Source organism: Somniosus microcephalus, chromosome 2 (genome assembly GCF_052327205.1).
Source record: "Somniosus microcephalus isolate GS21.2 chromosome 2, FLI_Smic_1.0, whole genome shotgun sequence".
NCBI classification, from domain to species: domain Eukaryota; kingdom Metazoa; phylum Chordata; class Chondrichthyes; order Squaliformes; family Somniosidae; genus Somniosus; species Somniosus microcephalus.
The window spans coordinates 208909378-208933413 of NC_140988.1; the positions used below are offsets into that span (position 1 = coordinate 208909378).

At 48.6% G+C, this 24036-nt stretch overlaps 1 protein-coding gene across 3 annotated transcripts in view; it reads right to left on the reverse strand.

Moving 5' to 3' along the window:
* The window catches only part of LOC147123188 (RELT-like protein 1), a 142771-nt gene that overhangs the window by 73344 nt on the left and 45391 nt on the right, over window positions 1-24036 (reverse strand). The gene's annotated exons all lie outside the window — the stretch shown is intronic.

A 24036-nucleotide genomic window follows, 5' to 3' on the forward strand; every position in this document is an offset into this window, starting at 1 on the left:
CTTTAAACATTCACTCCCTCCACCACCGGCGCACCATTGCTTCAGCGTGTACCATATACAAAATGCACTGCAGCAACTCACCAAGGCTTCTTCAATAGCACCTCCCAAACCCACGACATCTACCACCTAGAAGAACAAGGGCAGCAGGCGCATGGGAACACCATCACCTGCAACTTCCCCTCTAATGGGAACAGTTTCTCTCCATCTACTCTGTCCAGACCCCTCAGTTTTGAACACCTCTATCAAATTTCCTCTCAGTCTTCTCTGCTCGAAGGAGAACAACCCCAGCTTCTCCAGTCTATCAACATAATTAAAATCCCTCATTCCTGGAATCATTCTCGTAAATCTTTTCTGCACCTTCTCCAAGGCCTTCACATCCTTCCTAAAGTGTGGTGCCCAGAATTGGACACAGTACTCCAGTTGGGACCGAACCAGTGTTTTATACAGGTTTATCATAATTTCCACACTTTTGTACTCTATACCTCTATTTATGAAGCCCAGGATCCCATAAGCCTTTTAAAATTCTCTCAACCTGCCCTACCACCTTCAATGTTTTGTGCACACATACCCCCAGGTCTCTGTTTGTGCATCCCCTTTAGGATTGTACCATTTAGTTTATATGTCCTCTCCTCATTCTTCTACCAAAATGTATCACTTCACACTTTTCTGCGTTAAATTGCATCTGCCACATGTCCACCCATTTCATCAGCCTGTCTACGTCTCCCTGAAGTCTATCACTATCCTCCTCACTGTTCACTATACTTCCAAGTTTTGTGTCATCTGCAAATTTTGAAATTGTGACCTGTACACCCACGTCCAAGTCATTAATATATATCTCAAGAAAAGCAGTGGTCCTAGAACCAACCCCTGGGAAACGGTATACCACTGTATACCATCTTCCAGTCTGAAAAATAACCATTCACCACTACTCTCCATTTCCTGTCACTCAGGCAATTTCATAATCAAGCTGCCACTGTCCCTTTTATTCCATGGGCTTCAACTTTTCTGGCAAGCCTATTATGTGGCACTTTGTCGAACACCTTTTGGAAATCCATGTACACTATGTCAACCACATTACCCTCATCAACCCTCTCTGTTACCTCATCAAAAAACTCGATCAAGTTGGTTAAATATGATTTGCCTTTAACAAATCCGTACTGGCTTTCCTTAATTAACCAACGCCTATCCAAGTGACTGTTAATTTTGTCCCTGATTATTATTTCTAAAAGCTTCCTCACTACAGAGGTTAAACTGACTGGCCTGTAGTTGCTGGGTTTATCTTTACACCCTTTTTTGAACAATGGTGTAACATTTGCAATTCTCCAGTCCTCTGGTACCAACCCTGTATTTATGGAGGATTGGAATATTATGGCCAGTACCTCCGCGGTTTCAGTCCTCAATTCCCTCAGCATCGTAGGATGCATTCCATCCGCTCCTGGTGATTTATCTACTTTAAGTACAGCCAGTCTTACGAATACTTCTTTATCAATTTTTATCCTCTCAAGTGTCTCCACTACCTCCTCCTTCACTATGTCTTTGGCAGCATCCTCTTTCTTGGTGATGATTGAGAGTAGACGGATGGGGCAGTAATTGGTTGGATTGGATTTGTCCCGATTTTTGTGGACAGGACATACCTGGGCAGTTTTACACATTCTCGGGTAGATGCCAGCGTTGTAGCTGTACTGGAACAGCTTGGCTAGGGGCGCTGCTAGTTCTGAAGCACAAGTCTTCAGCACGACAGCTGGGATGTTGTCTGGGACCATAGCCTTTGCTGTATCCAGTGCACTCAGCTGTTTCTTGATATCACATGGGGTGAATCAAATTGGCTGAACACTGGCTTCTGTAATGGTGGGAACCTCAGGAGGAGGCCGAGAGGGATCATCTGCTCGGCACTTCTGACTGAAAATGATTTTAAACGTGTGGTAAACCACTTTTATCGTTCACTATCGTTACACTATGGTTATCACTGTTTACACTGTTGTATCACTACACAAGGTCACCTCTTGTCACGCTGTTATACCTGGGCTGACCACAGCTGACTCCGCCCATGGCTCCGCCTGCTTGCCCAGGTATAAAGGTGGTCGACTGGCTGGTATTCCTCCTTGTTGGACCCGATCACCCACGAGGGTGGGCTCTGTCATTTAGCCAATAAAAACCTATAGTTACTATCTTAACTCATCGCTTTTCATTGGATGAATTGATAGGTATATCAATTTTATTGGCTAAATTTTGAAATGAGTGGACCGGAGCAGCCAAACGGCCAGCTACAACAGCCACAGCAGCCGGCCTGGCTGCGAGCCCTCCGACCGCCGTACTTGGATCTAAACCCACAGGCAGCGAACTCAGCCCTCGACTTCAAACACTGGCTGAGCTGTTTCGAATCCTACCTGGGAGAATCCGGCGTGCCTCCGGGATCCAAACTAAGAGTTCTGACCGCCCAAGTGAGCCCTAAAGTATTTGCATTCATCCAGGACCTTACTACATACGAGGACGCCCTCAGTCTGCTGAAAGAGCAGTACCGGAGCCCGGTAAATTCTATGTATGCCAGACATCTCCTAAGATCCCGCTCGCAACAGCCAGGAGAGTCTGTAGATGAATTTTTACGGGCGCTACAAACACTCGGCAGGGACTGTGACTTTAAAGCTGTAACGGCGGCAGAAAATGCTGAAGGGAATATCCGCGATGCCTTCGTGAAAGGCCTTCGGTCCGACTACTCACGGCAAAGACTGCTCGAATCAAAGGACCTCGACCTGAATACAACTGCAGCCCTCGCTCGCTCTCTGGAAGTGGCCCATCGGGACCTCGAGGCATATTCCAGGTACTGTGCTGCGCGACCCTGGGACTCGGGCCCAAACCCGGCCGCAATACCCCTCGCACCGCCGCCTCTAGGACCTACCTCAGCGTCGGCGTCCCAGAACCGATCGGGCCGCCGGCTGCTTCTTCTGTGGCCAGGCGAAACACCCGAGGACGCGCTGCCCTGCAAGAAACGCGACCTGCTCCGATTGCCACAAGAAAGGCCACTTCGCGAAGGCCTGCAGGGGGAGAGCCACAGACGCCAGCAGTGCCTCATGCGAGTTGTGGGGGCGGCCATCTTTCATCAAGGCCACAGATGCCCGTATCCCCTCGTGTGAGTCGTGGGGGCGGCCATCTTTGATCAAGGCCACCGACGCCAGCAGGGCCTCATGTGAGTTGTGGGGGCGGCCATCTTCTCCGCCATTTTATTCAACGTCGTGGGTGCCGCCATTTTGTCCACCACACTCGTCCGCCACCTTGTCTCCAGACCCGACCACCGCCTCACCCGCAGACTACAGCAGCTCGCTCAGCCATACACTAGCCTCCGTCACACTGGACCAAGCTCGCCCGCATCACCTGTCCAAATCCATGATGGACATCAAAGTAAACGGCCACGCCACGACCTGCCTGTTTGACAGCGGAAGCACGGAGAGTTTCATCCATCCAGACACGGTGAGCCACTACTCCCTCACTGTCCGGCCAACGCGCAACCGGATCTCGATGGCGTCGAGGTCCCATTCTACAGACATCAGCGGCTACTGTGTTGTGACCCTGTCGGTTAGGGGCACGGAGTATAAAAATTTTAAACTCCTCGTCCTGCCCCAGCTCTGCGCTGCCGTCCTACTAGGGCTGGACTTCCAATCCCACCTTCAAAGTGTCACTTTGGCATATGGTGGACCCCTCCCCCCACTCACAGTCGACAACCAGCAGCCTTTAAACCGCCCACCGCGTACCACCTGCGGCCTATCCACCCTCAAGGTCCCGCCCCCCTCCCTGTTCGCTAACCTCATCCGCGACTGTAAACCCGTCGCCACCAAGAGCAGGCGGTACAGCGCCAGGGACAGAGCTTTTATTAGCTCTGAGGTGCAGCGTCTCCTGAAGGAGGGCATCATCGAGAGGAGCACAGCCCCTGCGTGCCCAGGTCTGTAAAGTCTGTGGGTTGTGCAGTTAATAACGACACAGACTTCAGGAGTAACAAACAAACAGGACTTTACTATTCGAAGGTCAGGGCGAATCTGCCCTATAAATCATGCCACAGCACTTATATACCGGTGTGGTCACCGTCGGTATTACCGTATACCGAAGCCAAACAAGTAGTGCCACACCTAAAATAGTTCTCTTAAAGGTAAACGGTTACATACACTACAATCCTCCCTTTTTAGCTTACAACATACGTATTCCCCATTAAACATAACATATATTCAACTTCATGTAAAACAATTTACAGATATAGTCTCTGCGGAAAACAGTTCACAGGTTCAGTCTCTGTGGGAACAGTTCACAGATTCAGTCTCTGGTCTTGACTCGGTCCGAACAACATCTCTGTGGTGTAGCCGGTTCACATTGCTAGCGTGACTCATCCAATAGTCTTTCCCTTGACTTAACAGCTTGAACTTCCGTCCTGCTGAACCAGCAGTGCTGACTTTTACAAACAGCTGGACTGCCTTAATAATTTTTCCCTACTTTCCCATTAGAAGTGATAATGATTTAGATGGTTATCATCTTCGGCTTCGTCTTTTCCTTTTTTGCTTCTTGGAGACTCTCGGGGCTCCCTTCTCAGCTGCCAGCTGTAGCGCCACCATCTCCCTATGTTCCTTAGACTTTAAGTGCTTCATCCTGATTTCTGCACTTTGGGAGTTTTCATCACAAGCTGGGCAGACCAAGTCCTCGTAATATTCCGTGTCACTCAACAGGTCATGGTAATATTCGGTGTCGTCCTGAGCTAGTCTAGCGAGAGGGCCTGCTACTTCTTCCTTACCCAACTGGACGTTAGCCGACTGTTGTTCCCTCCCTAGACATCTTTCCTGAAGAGACTTCTTCATGCGTTCATATTCATCCCGCTCTTCCTGGGTTTCCTGCAAATCCTTCACTAAGGACCTCATTTGTGATTTCAATACTTCCCCTTCCATCGGGGATTGATTGATCGGGCTATTCAATCCTTCTACTGGAGCAGCTGTTTCAACATTCTGTTGTTCACATAGACGTGATTCAGCGTACTTTTGGCATCCCAGTAAAATCTGTGTTGCAACCTCAGCTATTTCCATAACTTTTGAGAGCTCCGAACTCCTTCCCTTTGAAGATTGAAGCTCGTGTTCAGATTGTTCCCATTGCAGAGTCTTGTCCCTCAGCATATGAAGGAGTTGGCTGACCGTTAACTCTTCCACGGGAACACTGTGGATCAGAGTCTTCTCCATTTCATCCACCTTTTCCTCCAATGCTTTCACCTTCTTTTCCTCTTGTACTTTGGCTTTCAGCGCTCGGAGAAGTTGCGCCTTGATGCTCTCCAGCTCATGTTCAGGGGCCATTCTTACAGTCTCTGTGTTTCTTACAGTTTCCTTTTCTTCCACTGAAAGGATTCCCAGTTGAATCTGTTCTTCAAGTTGTTGAACCTCGGTCATTGCCGCCTCATATTTGTCTTGGGTTTCCTTCAATATTTTTATGAGTTCTTGGACATCTTGTCTTTCATGTTCTGCCATGTCTTTCACCTCTAATTTCTCATCTATGGATGGAACTTCTACCGATGAGTCTGTCTTGGCCTTGAGCTCATCAAGAATTTCCTGCAGCCTTTGGACTTCTTGCTCATGTTCAACCTTTAGTTGCTCATATGCTTCTACTGAAACTAGCTTTTCGGAGGTTGCCGAGTTAACCCCCTCCAGAATTATAGCCTGGGCCTGTTCATACTGTTCTTTCAACTTCTCACACTCTGCTTGTAAGGAGTCGTAGAGAAGAACTGGAATAAAATCCTGGCTTCCTGAAGATTCCTCTTCATTTGCTTCTTTCGCAATTTTCTGTTGGAGTTCAGCCAAGGCTGCTATGCTATCTGCCTCTCGAAGTCTCACTGCCATCAAATCTTCTTTATTCTTGCAGTCTATCTCAGCCATTTTCCCTTTACTTTCATTTAACTGAGTGAGTAGTCCCTTATTCTGGGCTGAGAGATATTGCACCTTCTCCTGTAGACCATTGCACTCCTTCTCTGCTCGACATAGCTGGTTACTGCTGATTTGGTTCTGTGTTTCAAGTTCCAACATCCTTTGCTTAGCTTCTTTCAGTTTCGCCCCTATAAGCTCCTCTTGCAACATGGCCACATTATTCTCATCAGGTAAAGAAGCGTTTCTCTTTTCTATGTCCAAGATTTTTTTCTGCATCTCCTTAAGAGCACATTGCGATTCAGCTTCTCTTAACCTTGCCTGCACTAGCTCCGTCTCCAATTGCAGGACAAAATCCTCAGTGTAGCGTGGTTTGCCTTTATGCTGTATCTCTAGATCATGCAAATATTCTAACTCCTGAACATCATAAGGGAGATGTGATCGGTAATTGGTCACGATGGCTCTATGGTCGCTCTCTGCTTGAGCCAGCAGGTTCTGTTGTCTTTCCAGACTCTCCCATTCGGTGTCATAGAACTTTTTCATTGTTTTCATCTCTTGTACGAGACGGTAACTCAATTGTTCTAATTGTTGTCGTACTTTGAGATAACGTTGAGTTCGAGCCCGGTGTTCCTCCGTAATGCATATGTCTGTAACTTGAACAGACTCAGAATTCTCTGTCTTTATACACGCCATCGTTTTTCCAACCTTAGTCAGTGAGTTCATGTTAACCTTGTTTTTCATACTTGGGCTGGACTTATCGTCTTCCAGCTCAGAGTCTGAGCTGCTTGTCTGCACCGAGTCCTCACTCGTCATTGCTTGTAGGTAGTGCCATTCCATGTCTATTTTCTTGATCCACTCCCGTCCTAGAAGTGGTGGTCCTCCCTCAGGTAGTACGTGTAAGTTCATTCTTGGGTGTTCTTTACCCCTATCTCTCACCTTGACTCTTATCTTTCCCATGGGGTATACTTTATGCCCCGTGTATGTCTGCAATACGAACTTGGTATCTCTTAAGGGTATATGTGAGAATAGCCTGTGGTAATCCCTTCGATTTATGACTGATACAGCTGATACAGTGTCCAACTCCATTTTCACTTGGATTCCAGCTATTTTTAGCATGACCCAGATAGTTTGTAGGTCAGCTTCCTTACTCACATTATGAATTCTCAGACTACCCAGCTCCTGGCCGTTTGGGTCTGAGTCTGAATTCTATTCGTCTGAACTCTTCTCAGCCACCTTGTGTACCTTGTTGTACTTTTCCTGTGATGGCTTCCTTTGGTTGTTGGTCTTCTTCCCTGACCGGCATACCTTAGCGATGTGACCCAGTTTGCCACATTTCCTACATTCCTGGTTCTTAAACCAGCATTGGTTCTGATCGTGTGTTGTCTCCCCACAGCGATAGCATTTTGTTATACTCGAGGTAATTTGGTCCACACCGAGTGCCGCTGCCTTTAGCTGCATTTCCGCAGTTCCTTTCGCTGCGGCTTCGTTTATGCTGCGATAAGGACAGCCTTATCCAGTGGAAGATCGTTCTCTTCGAGTAGTCGCTTTTGCGTCCCTTCCTTGGACAATCCGCATACGAACTTGTCTCGCAGTGCCTCTGTCAGATTCCCTCCGAACTGGCAGTGTTTCGCTAGCCTACGCAGTTCGACCAAGTATTCCGCGTTGCTTTCGTCTTTCCGTTGCGTTCTTGCATAGAATTTGAATCGTTCAGCCAACATCAACGGTGCGGGGTTCAAGTGATCCTTCAGCACTGCTACAATATCATCGAAAGTCTGATCCGCCGGTTTAGCTGGTGAGAGAAAATGCTTCAACAACCCGAATGTTTTCGCACCCATTATGTTAAGTAAGGTTAAAGCTTTTTCATCCTTTGCTATTTTATTAGCCTTACAATGTATCTCAATACGTTCCACGTACGTGGTCCAGTCTTCTATCTCAGAATTAAAATCGTTGATGTCCCCACGCTCAGGCATCTTCCTTTCCTTGGGAACACAAGTATTTCTTTAAATTATTTTTTTATTTTTTTTTATTTTCTAAGATGGCGGCTTTTCCCGCGAAAATGGCGGTTTCCCGCTCTTTCCTTCTCTCCCCGCCCCTTCAATGGCGGTTTCCCGCGTCTGTCGTCTTCTCCGCCTAATGGCGGCTTCCCGCGTTTCTTCCCTGGTGGAAGGGGTACGCTTTCCCCACAGCGGACAGGTTCAGCCGCTGGGCTGGCTCTCGCACAGTTCCCCTTACTCGGCTCTGTCTCTCTCTCCCGCTCGCACGGCTCTACCGGCTCTGGGTACACCCCGTTGACGGAGAACAGTTCAGCCGCTGGACTGGCTCTCGCGCAGTCTCTCGCCCCTTGCTCGGCTCTGTCTCTCTCCCGCCCGCTCGGCTCTACCGGCGCTGGGTACTCCAGTTGGCGGAGAACAGTGCGCGAGAGCCAGTCCAGCGGCTGAAGTCTCCCTTGGTCGGCTCTGTTTCTCCCGCACGCTCGGTTCCCATTCGCCTGCCAGCCCTCTCGCAGTCCGGTGCTTCCCTCCCCGGCTGCGTTTCTCTCTTCCCGCGCCTACGCTCCCGGTCTCAGCGCTTCGTGGCTTTGGTCGCTGCCCGGCTTTCCCGCCGATCGCGGTCTGGCTGTCTCATGACGCCGTTGGACCCGACTTTCCGTCCGGCTCCTTTCCCCCTCGACCGTGGTCGAGTGCACAGCCCTTATCCTCCGGATATTCTTTACACTTTCCCTTACTCAGTCTCCGTGGCCGCCTTGCTTCCTGCTGATCGGCTCACTCCGCACCGTGGCAGAAGGAACAGTCAGTGCCTGTTGCTGATGGAAGCTTTTGTTGCTACAGCCTCGTGTTTTCTCCCAGCAGAACGACGAGGGCGGTTGCCTCTCTTCGACGCTCTTTAGTTGCTTTGGTAGTCTTGCCGCAGGGTACGATCGGACTCGTCGCCACTGTAAAGTCTGTGGGTTGTGCAGTTAATAACGACACAGACTTCAGGAGTAACAAACAAACAGGACTTTACTATTCGAAGGTCAGGGCGAATCTGCCCTATAAATCATGCCACAGCACTTATATACCGGTGTGGTCACTGTCGGTATTACCGTATACCGAAGCCAAACAAGTAGTGCCACACCTAAAATAGTTCTCTTAAAGGTAGACGGTTACATACACTACAAGGTCGTAGTCGTTAAGACCGGCAATAAAAACCGCCTGGTCATCGACTACAGCCAAACCATAAACTGGTACACCCAGCTGGACGCATACCCCCTTCCCCGCATATCTGATATGGTCAATCAGATTGCACAGTACCGGGTATTCTCCACCATCGACCTTAAGTCGGCCTATCACCAACTCCCTATCCGCCCTGAGGACCGCCAGTATACCGCCTTCGAGGCGAATGGCCGCCTCTACCACTTCCTTAGGGTTCCCTTCGGCGTCACCAATGGGGTTTCGGTCTTCCAAAGGGAGATGGACCGGATGGTTGACCAGAACGGGCTGCAGGCCACGTTCCCTTATCTAGATAACGTCACCATCTGCGGCCGCGACCGGCAGGACCACGATGTTAATCTGGAGAAATTCCTCCGTACGGCCGAACGGCTGAACCTCACTTACAATAAGGAGAAATGTGTGTTCAACACCTCGCGTCTTGCCATCCTCGGCTGCGTAGTAGAGAACGGAGTCATCGGCCCCGACCCCGAAAGAATGCGCCCCCTCATGGAGCTTCCCCTCCCCCACTGTCCAAAGGCACTGAAGAGAACCCTGGGGCTCTTCGCTTACTATGCCCAATGGGTGCCGAATTATGCGGACAAAGCCAGACCCCTCATGAAGTCCACCTCCTTCCCCCTGACGGCAGAAGCGTGCGCAGCCTTCTCCCTCATAAAGGGAGACATTGCTAAGGCCACAATGCACGCGGTAGATGAGTCTATCCCTTTCCAAGTGGAGAGCGATGCATCCGACTTCGCCCTAGCTGCAACCCTTAACCAGGCAGGGAGACCTGTGGCCTTCTTCTCAAGGACCCTCCAGGGCCCTGAGATCCGACACTCTTCGGTCGAGAAGGAGGCCCAGGCGATCGTGGAGGCAGTACGACGCTGGCGGCATTACCTGGCAGGCAAACGATTTACCCTCCTCACCGACCAGCGTTCGGTCGCTTTTATGTTTAATAACAAGCTGAGGGGCAAAATCAAGAACGACAAGATCTTGAGGTGGAGAATCGAGCTCTCCACCTATGATTATGATATCTTGTACCGGCCTGGTAAACTGAACGAACCCCCAGATGCTCTATCACGAAGTACATGCGCCAACGCGCAAATTGATAGACTGCAGACCCTCCACAACGACCTCTGCCACCCCGGGGTCACCAGACTTTACCACTTCATTAAGGCCCGCAACCTGCCGTACTCCATCGAGGAGGTCAGGACCATGACCAGGAACTGCCAAACCTGTGCCGAATGCAAACCGCATTTCTTTAGGCCGGACAGAGCAAGCCTGATCAAGGCCACCCGCCCCTTCGAGCGCTTGAGCATCGATTTTAAGGGGCCCCTCCCGTCCTCTGACCGTAATGTGTACTTCCTCAACATCATTGAGGAGTACTCCCGTTTCCCCTTTGCCTTCCCCTGCCCAGACATGACCAGTACCACGGTCATCAAATGCCTGAACGACCTCTTCGCCTTGTTCGGGTTCCCGAACTATATACATAGCGACCGGGGCTCATCCTTCATGAGTGAGGAACTTCGCCAGTTCCTACTAGCGAGAGGCATTGCTGCAAGCAGGACCACCAGCTACAACCCCCGAGGGAACGGCCAGGTGGAAAGAGAACGCGACTGTCTGGAAGGCCGTTCTTTTAGCCTTAAAGTCTAAGGGCCTGCCAACCTCTCGCTGGCAGGAAGTCCTCCCGGCAGCGCTGCATTCCATCCGGTCACTGCTTTGCACGGCCATTAACGCCACCCCCCATGAACGAATGTTTGTTTTCCCCAGGAAGTCGACTACGGGAACCTCGCTACCAACATGGCTGACTTCTCCGGGGCCCGTCTTGCTGCGAAAGCACGTGAGGGCCCATAAAACGGACCCCCTGGTCGAGAGGGTGGACCTCCAGTACGCCTATGTGGCATACCCAGACGGGCGGGAGGACACAGTCTCCTTACGAGACCTTGCACCCTCGGGCACCCCTGAGACACCACCGTTACCCCCCACCACCCCCCCAAATCCAGCCCAGGTAGACGGCATGCCGGAACCCCACGAGCCTTCGCCGACCACGCAGACACCAGCATTAACATCGGATACTGCATCACCGCCACCGCTGCTGCGCCGATCAGAAAGACTTACGAGGCCTCCGGACAGACTGACATACCCGAACTGGTAGTACACTTCACCCCGCCGGACTCAAATCTAAACAAGGGGTGAATGTGGTAAACCACTTTTATCGTTCACTATCGTTACACTATGGTTATCACTGTTTATATCGTTACACTATGGTTATCACTGTTTACACTGTTGTATCACTACACAAGGTCACCTCTTGTCACGCTGTTATACCTGGGCTGACCACAGCTGACTCCGCCCATGGCTCCGCCTGCTTGCCCAGGTATAAAGGTGGTCGACTGGCTGGTATTCCTCCTTGTTGGACCCGATCACCCACGAGGGTGGGCTCTGTCATTTAGCCAATAAAAACCTATAGTTACTATCTTAACTCGTTGCTTTTCATTGGATGAATTGATAGGTATATCAAAACGCTTCAACCTTACCTTTTGCCTTCACGTGCTGGGCTCCGTCATCATTGAGGATGGGGATATTCATGGAGTCTCCTCCTCCTATTAGTGGTTTAATTGTTCACCACCGTTCACGACTGGATGTGGCAGGACTGCAGAGCTTTGATCTGATCCAATGATTGTGGAATCGCTTAGCTCTGTCTATAGCATGGTGCTTCTGCTGTTTAGCATGCATTTAGTCCTGTGTTGCAGTTTCCCCAGGTTGGCACTTCATTTTTAGGTACACCTGGTGCTGCTCCTGGCATGCTCTTCTGCACTCCTCATTGAACCAGGGTTGGTCCCCTGTCTTGATCATAATGGTAGAGTGAGGAAAATGCCAAGCCACGAGGTTACAGATTGTGGTGGAATACAATTCTGCTGCTGCTGATGGCCCACAGCGCCTCAAGGATGTCCAGTTTTGAGCTGCTAGATCTGTTCTGAATCTATCCCATTTAGCACGGTGGTAGTGCCACACAACACGATGGAGGTATCTTCAGTGTGAAGACAGGACTTCGTCTCCAAAAGAACTGTGCGGTGGTCACTGCTACCAATGCCGTCATGGACAGATGCATCTGTGACAGGTAGATTGGTTAGAACGATGTCAAGTAGGTTTTTCCCTCATGTTGGTTCTCCTCTCGTGTTGGTTCTCTCAGCACCTGCCGCAGTCCTAGTCTGGCTGCAATGTCCTTCAGGACATTGAAGTCCCCCACCCAGAGTACATTCTGTGCCCTTGCTACCCTCAGTGCTTCTTCCAAATGGTGTTCAACATGGAGGAGTGCTGATTCATCAGCTGAGGGAGGGCAGCTGAGGGAGGGCGGTAGGTGGTAATCAGCTGGAGGTTTCCTTGCCCATGCTTGACCTGAAGCCATGAGACTTCATGGGGTCCGGAGTCAATGTTGTGGACTCCCAGGGCCACTCCCCCACCCCCCGACTGTATACTACTGTGCCACCACCTCTGGTGGGTCTGTCCTGCCAGTAGGACAGGACATATCCAGGGATGATGGAGGAATCTGGGACATTCGCTGAAAGGTATGATTCTGTGAGTATGACTATGTCAAGCTCTCCCAACTTTGGCACCAGTCCCCAAATGTTAGTGAGGAGGACTTTGCAGGGTCGACTGGGCTGAGTGCCGTTGTCGTGTCCAAAGCCGGTGCCAAGGTCGATGCCAGGTAGTCCATGTAGTTTTATTTTGATTGTTGTTTTTCGTAGTGCTTGTGTACAACTGAGTGGCTTTCTAGGCCACTTCATAGGGCAGTTAAGAGTCAACCACATTGCTGTGGGTCTGGAGTCACATATAGGCCAAACCAGGTAAGGACAGCAAATTTCCATCCCTAAACGACATTAGTGAACCAGTGGATTTTTATGACAATCCAGTAGTTTCATGGTCATCATTACTGATGCTAGCTTTTTATTCCAGATTTATTTAATTAACCAAATTTGTTACGTCCGTGTATAATGAGACACAGACTGCGGAGAACGGTACAATAGGTGTTTACTCAACGTGGCTCAGACTGCAACTGATCTGTACAGATTACTACTCAGCATTATATACAGGTGTGGTCACTGCCGGTACTACAGTATACATGAGCTGTAAAAAGTAGTTCCCCCCCTTAAAAAGGTACATACATTACAATTCCTCCCCGTTTAGATTAACAGTACCATAACACTCATTTAACAATTAAATATCAAACTAATTACAATTAACACTTTTAACATGCAACATTAGCTGAAAATAGTCTATTTATAAATTCAGTCTTTGGGGAGGCTTCCTGATCCTCTCTGGATAGCGCCTTTCCCGAGTGTCTTGCTCTTGGTGCGGAGGCGATTCTGGCCCCCTGTCGTCGGTTGGTTCATCAGCTTCCGATGCTACTGTTTCTGGGGTAGATGCGACCTGTACGTCAGGTTCATCACCAGGTACGTATGGGCGAGGCATGGGGTTGACTTGTTCCTGTGACTCTAGGATCTGGTCAGCATGGCGTCTCACGATGCTCTCCCCAATGTCCACTGTGTACATTAGTGGGCCCTGCCGTGTGCATATCGTTCCTGGCTGCCATTTTTCTGTTCGGTAGTCGCGGGCCAAGACCGGTTGCCCTACATTGAAGCTCCTTGTTGGCTTCTCATGGATGTGCTGGAATTGCTTACTCTCAACATCTCTTCGTACGTTTGGTCTGAGCAAATCCAGGCGAGATCTTAACCTTCGGTTAAAGAACATCATGGCTGGGGCCTGGTTGGTGACTGCATGTGTCGCATTCCGGTAGGCGAACAGGAAATTGTCCACCTTGTGCTGCAGCGGAATGTTGTCATTGTACATAGCCTTTATTGCCTTCTTAAAGGTTTGTACGAACCTCTCAGCCAATCCATTTGTGGCTGGATGATACGGGGCGGATGTGTAATGCCTTACCCCATTCTTTTTCAAGAACCTCCGGAACTCTTCGGACACAAACTGTGGTCCGTTGTCAGAGCAAATCTGTTCTGGCAAGCCATTCCTGGCAAAAATGGTCCGTAGGACTGCAATAGTTTTCTCCGTGGTGGTGGAGGACATTTTGATGACCTCAGGCCATTTCGAGTGCGCATCCACGGCTATTAAAAACATTGAGTCCATGAATGGACCAGCAAAATCAATATGCACCCGTTGCCATGGAGATGAGGGCCACTCCCATGGGTGTAGAGGGGCCTGTGGTGGTGCATTTTGGACTTTCTGGCATCCTGAGCAGCTCTTGGTCAGGTCCTCGATTTGTTTATCGATTCCCGGCCACCACACATAAGCCCTGGCTAGGCTTTTCATTTTTACCCCTCCCAGATGACCCTCATGAAGCTCATTGAGCACTCTATCCCTTAACTTGGGTGGAATTACCACTCGGGATCCACACATCAAGGTCCCCCGGCACACTGACAGCTGTTCTCTCCTTGTCGAAAATGCTGGCAACAGTGAGTCGCCATGTGCTGGCCATCCCTTCACCGTCAAATCATATACCCAAGACAGTGTCGGGTCATTTCGGGTTTCCTTTTCGATACAAGCGTAGGTATTCAACTCTAGTCGAATGGAATATTTCGACAGGATCCACTGCTGGTGCTTCCTCCGCAGTAGGCAGTGGCAGGCGTGATAGCCCATCAGCATTTCCATGCTGTTTCGTGCCCTTATATTCAATCTCATAGTGGTGCGCCCCTAGAAAAAGTGACCATCTTTGTAGTCGTTGCGCAGTCATCACCGGAACGCCCTTCTTCGGATTAAAAATGGAGACAAGAGGCTGGTGATCAGTCAGCAAGGTGAATTTCTGCCTGTGCAGATAGTGATTGAACTTTTTCACTCCCCACACTAGGCTGAGGGCCTCCCTGTCAATCTGGGCGTAGTTACGCTCAGCTGAGGTTAGTGATCGTGACGCGAAGGCTATTGGCCTCTCTGAGCCGTTCGAGAATTTGTGCGACAGCACCGCTCCAATGCCGTAGGGTGACGCATCACATGCCAACCGAATTGGTAATGCCGGGTTGTAATGGGCCAATACCGCTTTCGATGTGATTAGTGTTTTGCTCTTCTGGAAAGCTCGTCTACATTCGTCACTCCACTTCCATGGCACCCCAGTTTGCAGTAGGGTGTTCAGTGGGTGTAGTATTGTAGACAAATTTGGCAAGAACTTATGGTAGTAGTTTACCAGCCCGAGGAACGACCTCAGTTGTGACACATTTTCCGGTGCTGGAGCCTTGACTACTGCCTCAATCTTCTCTGGGGACTTATGTAACCCCTCTTTATCGATAACGTGGCCACAATACGAGATTTGTTTTCTAAAAAACTTGCATTTGGGGCGGTTAGCTCGGAGCCCATGTTCCTGCAATCTAGTGAGCACCTGCTCCAGGTTGGCAAGGTGATCACTGTCATTTTTGCCCGTGACCAGGATGTCGTCCAAATAACACTGGGTCCCTGGGATCCCTTGCAGGACTTGTTCCATTGCCCTCTGCCAAATAGCCGGAGCTGATGCTACCCCGAATACCAGCCGGTTGTATTGGTAGAGACCTTTATGGGTGTTGATTGCGAGGTATTTTTTTGATGCTTCCTCTACCTCCATTTGCAGATACGCCTGGGCCAGATCAATCTTAGTGAAGCGTTTCCCTCCAGATAGCGAGGCGAAAATATCTTCAATCCGCGGAAGTGGATATTGTACGGTGTGAAGGACCGGGTTCACTGTTACCTTAAAGTCCCCACGGATGGGAACCTTCCTTGGTTCCCCAGGCGTGCTGCTCAATGACTTTTTCATCACAGGGACGATGGGTGTTGCCCACTCGCTCCAGTCTACCTTGGAGAGTACACCTGAACGTTCCAGACTCTCCAGCTCTGCTTCGACGGCTGGGCGGATCGCATAAGGTACCGGTCTGGCCTTAAAAAATTTTGGGCTTGCGTTTTCTTCAATTTTAATCGTCGCTGTCATGCCTTTTAGTGTTCCGAGTCCTTGCTGGAACACTTCTTTCGCATCAGTTAGGATCTTTGACAGTCGCCCAGGTGTGATGTCGTCATCCTTTTTGTCAGCCACAGTCAGTGCATGTGTGGAATGCCAATCCAGTTGTATTTTCCGGATCCATTCACGTCCCAGTAATGGTGGTCCTCCATCTTGCAATACATACAGGTCTAGTTTTGGTGTTTCCTTACCGTTATATATAACGGTCACCCTTATTCTTCCTTTGGGGTCGACTTTTTGCCCCGTGTACGTCTTCAAAATAATTTTTGTGTCTCTCAAGGGTATGTGTGAGAATAGCCGCTCGTAGTCCCGTCGGTTTATGACTGTTAGGGCTGATCCTGTGTCCAATTCCATCTTTACCTGGACTCCTGCTATCTTGAGAGTGACCCAAATGGTTCGGTGATCCTCCGTTGTGATCACATTATGTAGTTTCAGACAACTCAGTTCCCTGCTTTCGGAGTCGTTATCACTCTTTTGTTCGTCTGAACTATTCTCCGTTATCTTATGTACCTTCTGGTACTTTCCTTTGGTAGGTTTCTTATTGCTGGTTTTCTTTCCCGACCTGCAGACTCGTGCTATATGTCCTACTTTTCCACACTGTCTGCACACTTTGTCTTTGAACCAGCAATCATTCTGGTCGTGTGTTGTTCTGCTATCAGCAGCGGTGTGGGGTTTAAATGTTCCTGTAGTGTCGTTACTATGTCTTCAAAACTCTTTTCCATTGGCTTCGTTGGGATTACTAGATTTCGCAATAAACCATATGTCTTTGCACCCATTAAATTCAACAATACCGACGCTTTCTTGTCATCTGACACCTCATTTGCCTTGCAGTACACCTCTATTCGTTCGACATATGTAGTCCAATCTTCGACTTCATTGTCAAATGCGGTGATACTCCCACTCTTCGGCATTTTGGGTGTGATTTAAAATGGCGTCTCCCAATGGCTTAAAATGGCGTCTCCCGCGCTTTCCTTCCTCCCCCGCTGCTGCCTACGCCGCTCCCGGCAATGGCTGCGCCCTGTAGGTTTTGCGCGCTTCTCCTGCGCTGCTGCCAACGCCGCTCTCGGCGGTCCTTGTGGCAATGACGGTGCCTCGCGGGTTTCTGCGCGTCTCTCTCTCCCTCTCTCCGACGCTGCTCGGCCCCTGAACACCGGCTGCGCCGTGTACGCTCTGCCCTCTCTCTCTCTCCCCCGTCGACGCTGCTCGGCCCTTTCCTGTGCCGCTCGGTTGGGCTCTAGCCCGCCGCTGTCCGGGAAGGGTCTGCGCACTACCTGTTGCCAGCCCGTTTCACTGGACCACCTCAACTGGAAAGCCAAGCCTGGCTCTCGACAGCCTCCCCCGCAATTCTCGAGTCTCTGCTGGATGACTGGGCGGTTGCCCGTGGTCGACGCCCGAGTCTCTGGCCTTGACCTCCAATCCACTGATCTCCAGGAACGAATCCCCGGGAGGTGATGCAGAGTTGCAGGTAGGTTCGAACCTGCCTCGTCGCCAATGTTACGTCCGTGTATAATGAGACACAGACTGCGGAGAACGGTACAATAGGTGTTTACTCAACGTGGCTCAGACTGCAACTGATCTGTACAGATTATTACTCAGCGTTATATACAGGTGTGGTCACTGCCGGTACTGCAGTATACATGAGCTGTAAAAAGTAGTTCCCCCCCTTAAAGGTACATACATTACAAAATTCCCTAGCTGTCGTGATGGGATTTGAACTCACATCTCTGAATCTTTAGTCCAGTAACATAACCACTATGCTACAGTTCTCGACTGGGGGGGTAGCAGACAGATTGCCAGGAAGGTGGGGTGGGTTTACTGGGTAGCTTGCTGGGCCTAGAGGAAGCACTCCTGCTGCTCCTGGCCCACAAGCAGGCCTGTAAAGGCACTTTTGATACAGCCCTTCTCGACTCCTTTAAGCAGCCGGGTTGAGGCCTGTGAAAACCGACCGCCTGCGGTTAAAAATAGAATGACTGCTAAAATGAAGGCAGGCAGCCTTATTATAATATTTAAATGACTAACCCACTTCCCGCGAGCGGATTGGTTGACCCCACGACCACCATCACCCCCCCCCCACCCCGCCTCGTTAAAACCGGAAGTGGACAGGTTCGGTTCCTGTTCCAGATTTGTTGCATTTTAACCTGATAGAACCTCAAAGCACCTGTTTTTTGGAGTTACGATTTAGTCCATTACGTGCAAATATGCACACATAAAATTAGAGCCTGAAAATATGATGAACAGTCCCACACTACTTTAATGAAAATGCAATCTGATTTTTTTCAAATCAAAATAAAATCAGTGGAAGGATTAATATATCGTAAGTTACATAGGATAAAAGAGTGCAGCCACTAACTAACCATAAGTAATGCCACAAGAGATCCCTAATAATGTATTAAACTGCTTGTGTATAGCACCCACTTTCTGCGAGTATCACACTTATTTGCTTTAACATTTTTCCACTATACATGCCCATCATGCTTGAACTTAGCTATATACATTATCTACAATATACTTAACTCCCAACAAGTCCTCCCTGCTTAATCTGCAAGGCAGTCAGTGCTATTCTCCAGAATAACACCCACCTCAGGCCTAATTAAACTGGGCCAATAACCCAACAGCTTCCAATGCTACCCTTCCCGGTTTCTCTTGCTAGCAGGACCCTTCCTCTCCCTCTCCCTCCCTCCCCCGACCCCCAGTCAGCATTTTCCCCTCTCGCCAATTTGTTCGACCACTCCAATCTTTTCCTCCAAGCCCTGCAGTGCAAAAGCTGTGACTGCCTACAGAACCTAAGCCCATTTCTGGTCATAGCTAGAAACCGTTTTTCTATCCGGGGAACAGGCTCCCTCAAGTGTTTCTCCTGTAATAAGCTGGGAAAGCCTCTGTTAAAGCACAGCACATGCAAACAGCAAGTCCTGGCAAGCTCTGAATGGTTGATCTCACTATAGGTTACAAAAAACATCCAGAAGTTGTTTGCACAGGAATGCAGGGAGCTGTGGGCCACTATATTGAATTTCTTTAGTTAACAGTGGCAGGTTTGGAAACCTGCATGAACTCAATGCTCAGACTTCTCACATAGTCACAGCGCTTTGATCATCAGTGGCACTTCTAGCACAGAAAATGTTATTGTATAGGTAAATTTAACAATTTGCTTGTAAATGTTCTAATTTGTTTGCAAATATGTTGTAAAAAAAAACCTTATTTCTAGCAGTAAGTGCTCAACTTAATGTGGAAACCAAGATTTTCAAAAAATATTTTGAGCAATTTGTTTGGTTGGTTTTGTCTCATTAATTGCTGACCATTCATTTATCTTTTTTTTTTACTTCGTACACTAAGCCCAATTGTTCAGTTGTGATTTCTTCCTACAAAATTTGAGCTGCGGGTCCAAGTGCAATAAAAATGTGTTAAATCCAAACAGTGACAAAAAAATGCTAGATATAGTTTCTTTCTACAGATGATTAATTTGATCAATAAAAAGCTATATTGTGGCAAATTTTATCCCTTTCTGGCTGGAATTTCAACCCAATAAAGATTAAAATCCAGGATGGTTTGTTGCCTCCCTGGTGCCAGGGTCAAGGATGTCACTGAGCGGCTGCAGGGCATTCTGGAGGGGGAGGGTGAACAGCCAGTGGTCGTGGTCCACATTGGTACCAACGACATAGGTAAAAAGAGGGATGAGGTCCTGCATCAAGAATTTAGGGAGCTAGGTAACAGATTAAAGAGCAGGACCTCAAAGGTTGTAATCTCTGGATTACTCCCAGTGCCACGTGCTAGTAAGTATAGGAATGGGAGGATAGAGCAGATGAATGCGTGGCTAAAGAGTTGGTGTAGGGGGGAGGGTTTTACTTTCCTGGATCACTGGGCCTGCTTCTGGGAAAGGTGGGACTTGTACAAGTCGGACGGGTTGCACCTGAACCAGAGCGGGACAAATATCCTTGCGGGGAGGTTTGCTAGCACTGTTGGGGGGGGTTTAAACTAACTTGGCAGGGGGATGGGATACAGAGGGGAGCTGAAATAGGGGGGGGGGGAATGTGCTGCCAATTATGGAGAAAAAAACAAGTCCGCTTGGTAGACAGGGCAAATATATAAGGGCAAGGCTGGATGGCATCTATTTTAATGCAAGGAGTCTTGCAAATAAGGTGGATGAACTGAAGGTGTTGATAAACACATGGGAGTATGATATTGTTGCTATCACGGAGACATGGTTGAGGGAAGGGCAAGACTGGCAGCTCAATATTCCGGGGTACAGAATCTTCAGGTGAGACAGAGGGGGAGGTATAAGAGGAGGGGGTGTCGCAATATTAATTAAGGAGTCAATTACTGCAGTAAGGAGGGATGATATATTAGCAGGGTCCTCTAATGAGGCCATATGGGTGGAGCTTAAAAACAAAAAGGGGGCAAGCACTTTGCTGGGAGTGTACTATAGGTCTCCAAACAGTCAGGGGGAGATAGAGGAACAGATATGTAGGCAAATCTCAGAGAAATGTGCAAATAATAGGGTAATAATAATGGGGGATTTCAACTTCCCCAATATTAACTGGGGTAGTCAGAGTGTGAAAGGCTCAGAGGGTGTAGAATTCTTAAAGTGCATCCAGGAGAGCTTTTTGAGCCAGCATGTAGAAAGTCCTACAAGAGAGGGGGCGGTACTGGACCTAATTCTAGGGAATGTGGCCGGCCAAGTGGAAAAAGTGCTAGTAGGTGAGCACTTTGGTGATAGTGACCATAATATGGTAAGATTTAAGGTGGCCATGGAAAAGGACAGGGATGGGCCGGAAATAAAGGTTCTAAATTGGGGGAAGGCCGATTTTAATAGGATGAGGCAGGATCTGGCCAAAATGGACTGGGATCAGCTACTTGTAGGAAAATCCGCATCGGAGCAATGGGAGGCTTTCAGAAGGGAGATTGAGATCATACAATGGCAACATGTTCCCGTAAAGGTCAAGGGTGGTTCCAAAAACCACAGGGAACCTTGGATGTCAGGGGATATACGAGAATGGATTAGGAAAAAAAGGAGGGCTTTTGGTAGATACAAAAGGCTAAAGACGGAGGAAGCCCTAGAGGAGTACAAAAAGTGCAGGGGGATACTTAAAAAAGGAATTAGATCAAGGAGGGGCCATGAAATAACACTGGCGAGCAAAATAAAGGAAAATCCGAAGATGTTTTATAAGTATATTAAGGGTAAGAGGATAACTAGGGAAAAAATAGGGCCCATTAGGGACAAAAGTGGCAATCTGTGTGTGGAGCCGGAATATGTAGGAGGGGCTCTAAATGAATTTTTTGCATCTGTTTTCACGATGGAGAAGGACGATGTAGACATAGAAATAGGGCGGGGGGACTGTGATATGCTCGAACATATTAACATCGAGAGGGAGGAGGTATTGGCGGTTTTAGCTGGCCTAAAAATGGATAAATCCCCAGGCCCGGATGAAATGTATCCCAGGCTGCTGTGTGAGGCAAAGGAGGAGATTGCGGGGGCTCTAACACATATATTCAGGACCTCTCTGGCCACAGGGGATGTGCCAGAGGACTGGAGAACCGCTAATGTAGTACCATTATTCAAGAAAGGTAGTAGGGAAAAACCAGGGAACTACAGGCCAGTGAGCCTAACATCAGTGGTAGGAAAATTATTGGAAAAAATCCTGAGGGACAAAATTTGTCTCCACTTGGGAGAGGCAAGGATTAATCAGGGATAGTCAACATGGCTTTGTCAAGGGAAGATCATGTCTGACTAATTTGATTGAATTTTTTGAGGGGGTGACTAGGTGTGTGGATGTGGTATACATGGATTTCAGTAAGGCCTTCGATAAAGTCCCGCACAGGAGACTGGTCAAGAAGGTAAGAGCCCATGGAATCCAGGGTGCCTTGGCACATTGGATACAAAACTGGCTTAGTGGCAGAAGGCAGAGGGTGATGGTCGAAGGTTGTTTTTGTGACTGGAAGCCTGTGGCCAGTGGGGTACCACAGGGATCGGTGCTGGGTCCCTTGCTGTTTGTGGTCGACATTAATGACTTGGATATGAATGTAAAGGGTATGATCAGTAAGTTCGCGGATGATACAAAAATTGGTAGGGTGGTAAATAGTGAGGAGGGTAGCCTCAGTCTGCAGGACGATATAGATGGGTTGGTCAGATGGGCGGAACAGTGGCAAATGGAATTTAACCCGGAAAGGTGCGAGGTGATGCACTTTGGGGGGACTAACAAGGCAAAGGAATACACAATGAATGGAAAGACCCTAGGCAAGACGGAGGGTCAGAGGGATCTGGGTGTGCAAGTACACAGATCCCTGAAGGCGGCGGAACAGGTGGATAAGGTGGTAAAAAAGGCATATGGGATACTTGCCTTCATTAGCCGAGGCATTGAATATAAGAGCAAGGAGGTTATGATGGAGCTGTATAAAACACTGGTTAGGCCACAGCTGGAATACTGTGTGCAGTTCTGGTCGCCACACTACAGGAAGGATGTGATTGCGTTAGAGAGAGTGCAGAGGAGGTTCACCAGGATGTTACCAGGGCTGGAGCGCTTCAGCTATGAAGAGAGACTGGGCAGATTGGGTTTGTTTTCCTTGGAGCAGAGGAGGCTGAGGGGGGACATGATTGAGGTGTACAAAATTATGAGGGGCACAGATAGGATGGATGCTGAGGAGCTTTTTCCCTTAGTAGAGGGGTCAATAACTAGGGGGCATAGATTCAAGGTAAAGGGCGGGAGGTTTAGAGGGGATTTGAGAAAGAACTTTTTCACCCAGAGGGTGGTTGGAGTCTGGAACTCACTGCCTGAAAGGGTTGTGGAGGCAGAAACCCTCACAACATTTAAGAAGCATTTGGATGTGCACTTGAAATGCCATAGCATACAAGGCTACGGGCCAAATGCTGGAATATGGGATTAGATTAGACAGGGCTTGATGGCCGGCGCGGACACGATGGGCCGAAGGGCCTCTATCCGTGCTGTATTACTCTATGACTCTATAAAAGCATGGGAATAAAAGATAGCCTAACTATAATCTTCCAATATTCTCTCGATATAGGAACCGTTGCTTTAGGTTGGAAAACTGCACATGCCACTCCACTATTTAAGAATGTTAAGAGAGGGAAACCACAGAACTATAGACCAATTAGCCTAACATGTTGTCGGGAAATTACTAGAGTCTATAATTATGGATAGAGAGACTGAACACCGTGAAAATTTTCTACTGATCAGAGAGCCGGCATGGATTTGTAAAGGGTCGGTCACGCCTGACGAACCTGATTGAATTTCTGAAGAGGTGACTAAAGTAGTGGACAGGGGAATGTCTATGTATGTTACTTACAGACCTTCCAGAAGGCATTCAATAAAGTCCCTCATAAGAGACTGTTAGCTAAAGTTAAAGCTCCTAGAATTGACCTGGTTGGGAAATTGGCTGAGTGGCAGGAGACAGAGAGTAGGGATAATGGGCAGTTACTCTAATTGACAGGATGTAACTGGTGGTGTCCCACAGGGCTCTGTGTTGGGGCCTCAACTATTCATCATATTTATTAACTTAGATGATGGGATAGAGAGCCACATATCCAAGCTTGCTGATGACACACAAAGATAGGTGGCATTGTAAGCAGCATAGATGGAAACAAAATTACCAAGTGAATGGGCAAAACTGTGGCAAACAATGGACCTAAAAAGGATAGAACAAAGTACTTTCTACATGGTGAAAAGCTAGAAATAGTGGAGGTCCAAAGAGACTTGGGGGACCATGTACATAGATCATTAAAATGTCATGAACAGGTACAGAAAATAATCAAAAAGGCTAATGGAATGCTGGCCTTTATATCTAGAGGACTAGAATACAAGGGGGTAGAAGTCATGCTACAGCTATACAAAGCCCCGGTTAGACCACACCTGGAGTACTGTATTCAGTTCTGGGTACCACACCGTAGGAAGGATATATTGGCCTTGGAGGGATATATTGGCCTTGGAGGGAGTGCAGTGTAGATTTACCAGAATGATAACCTGATTCCAATGGT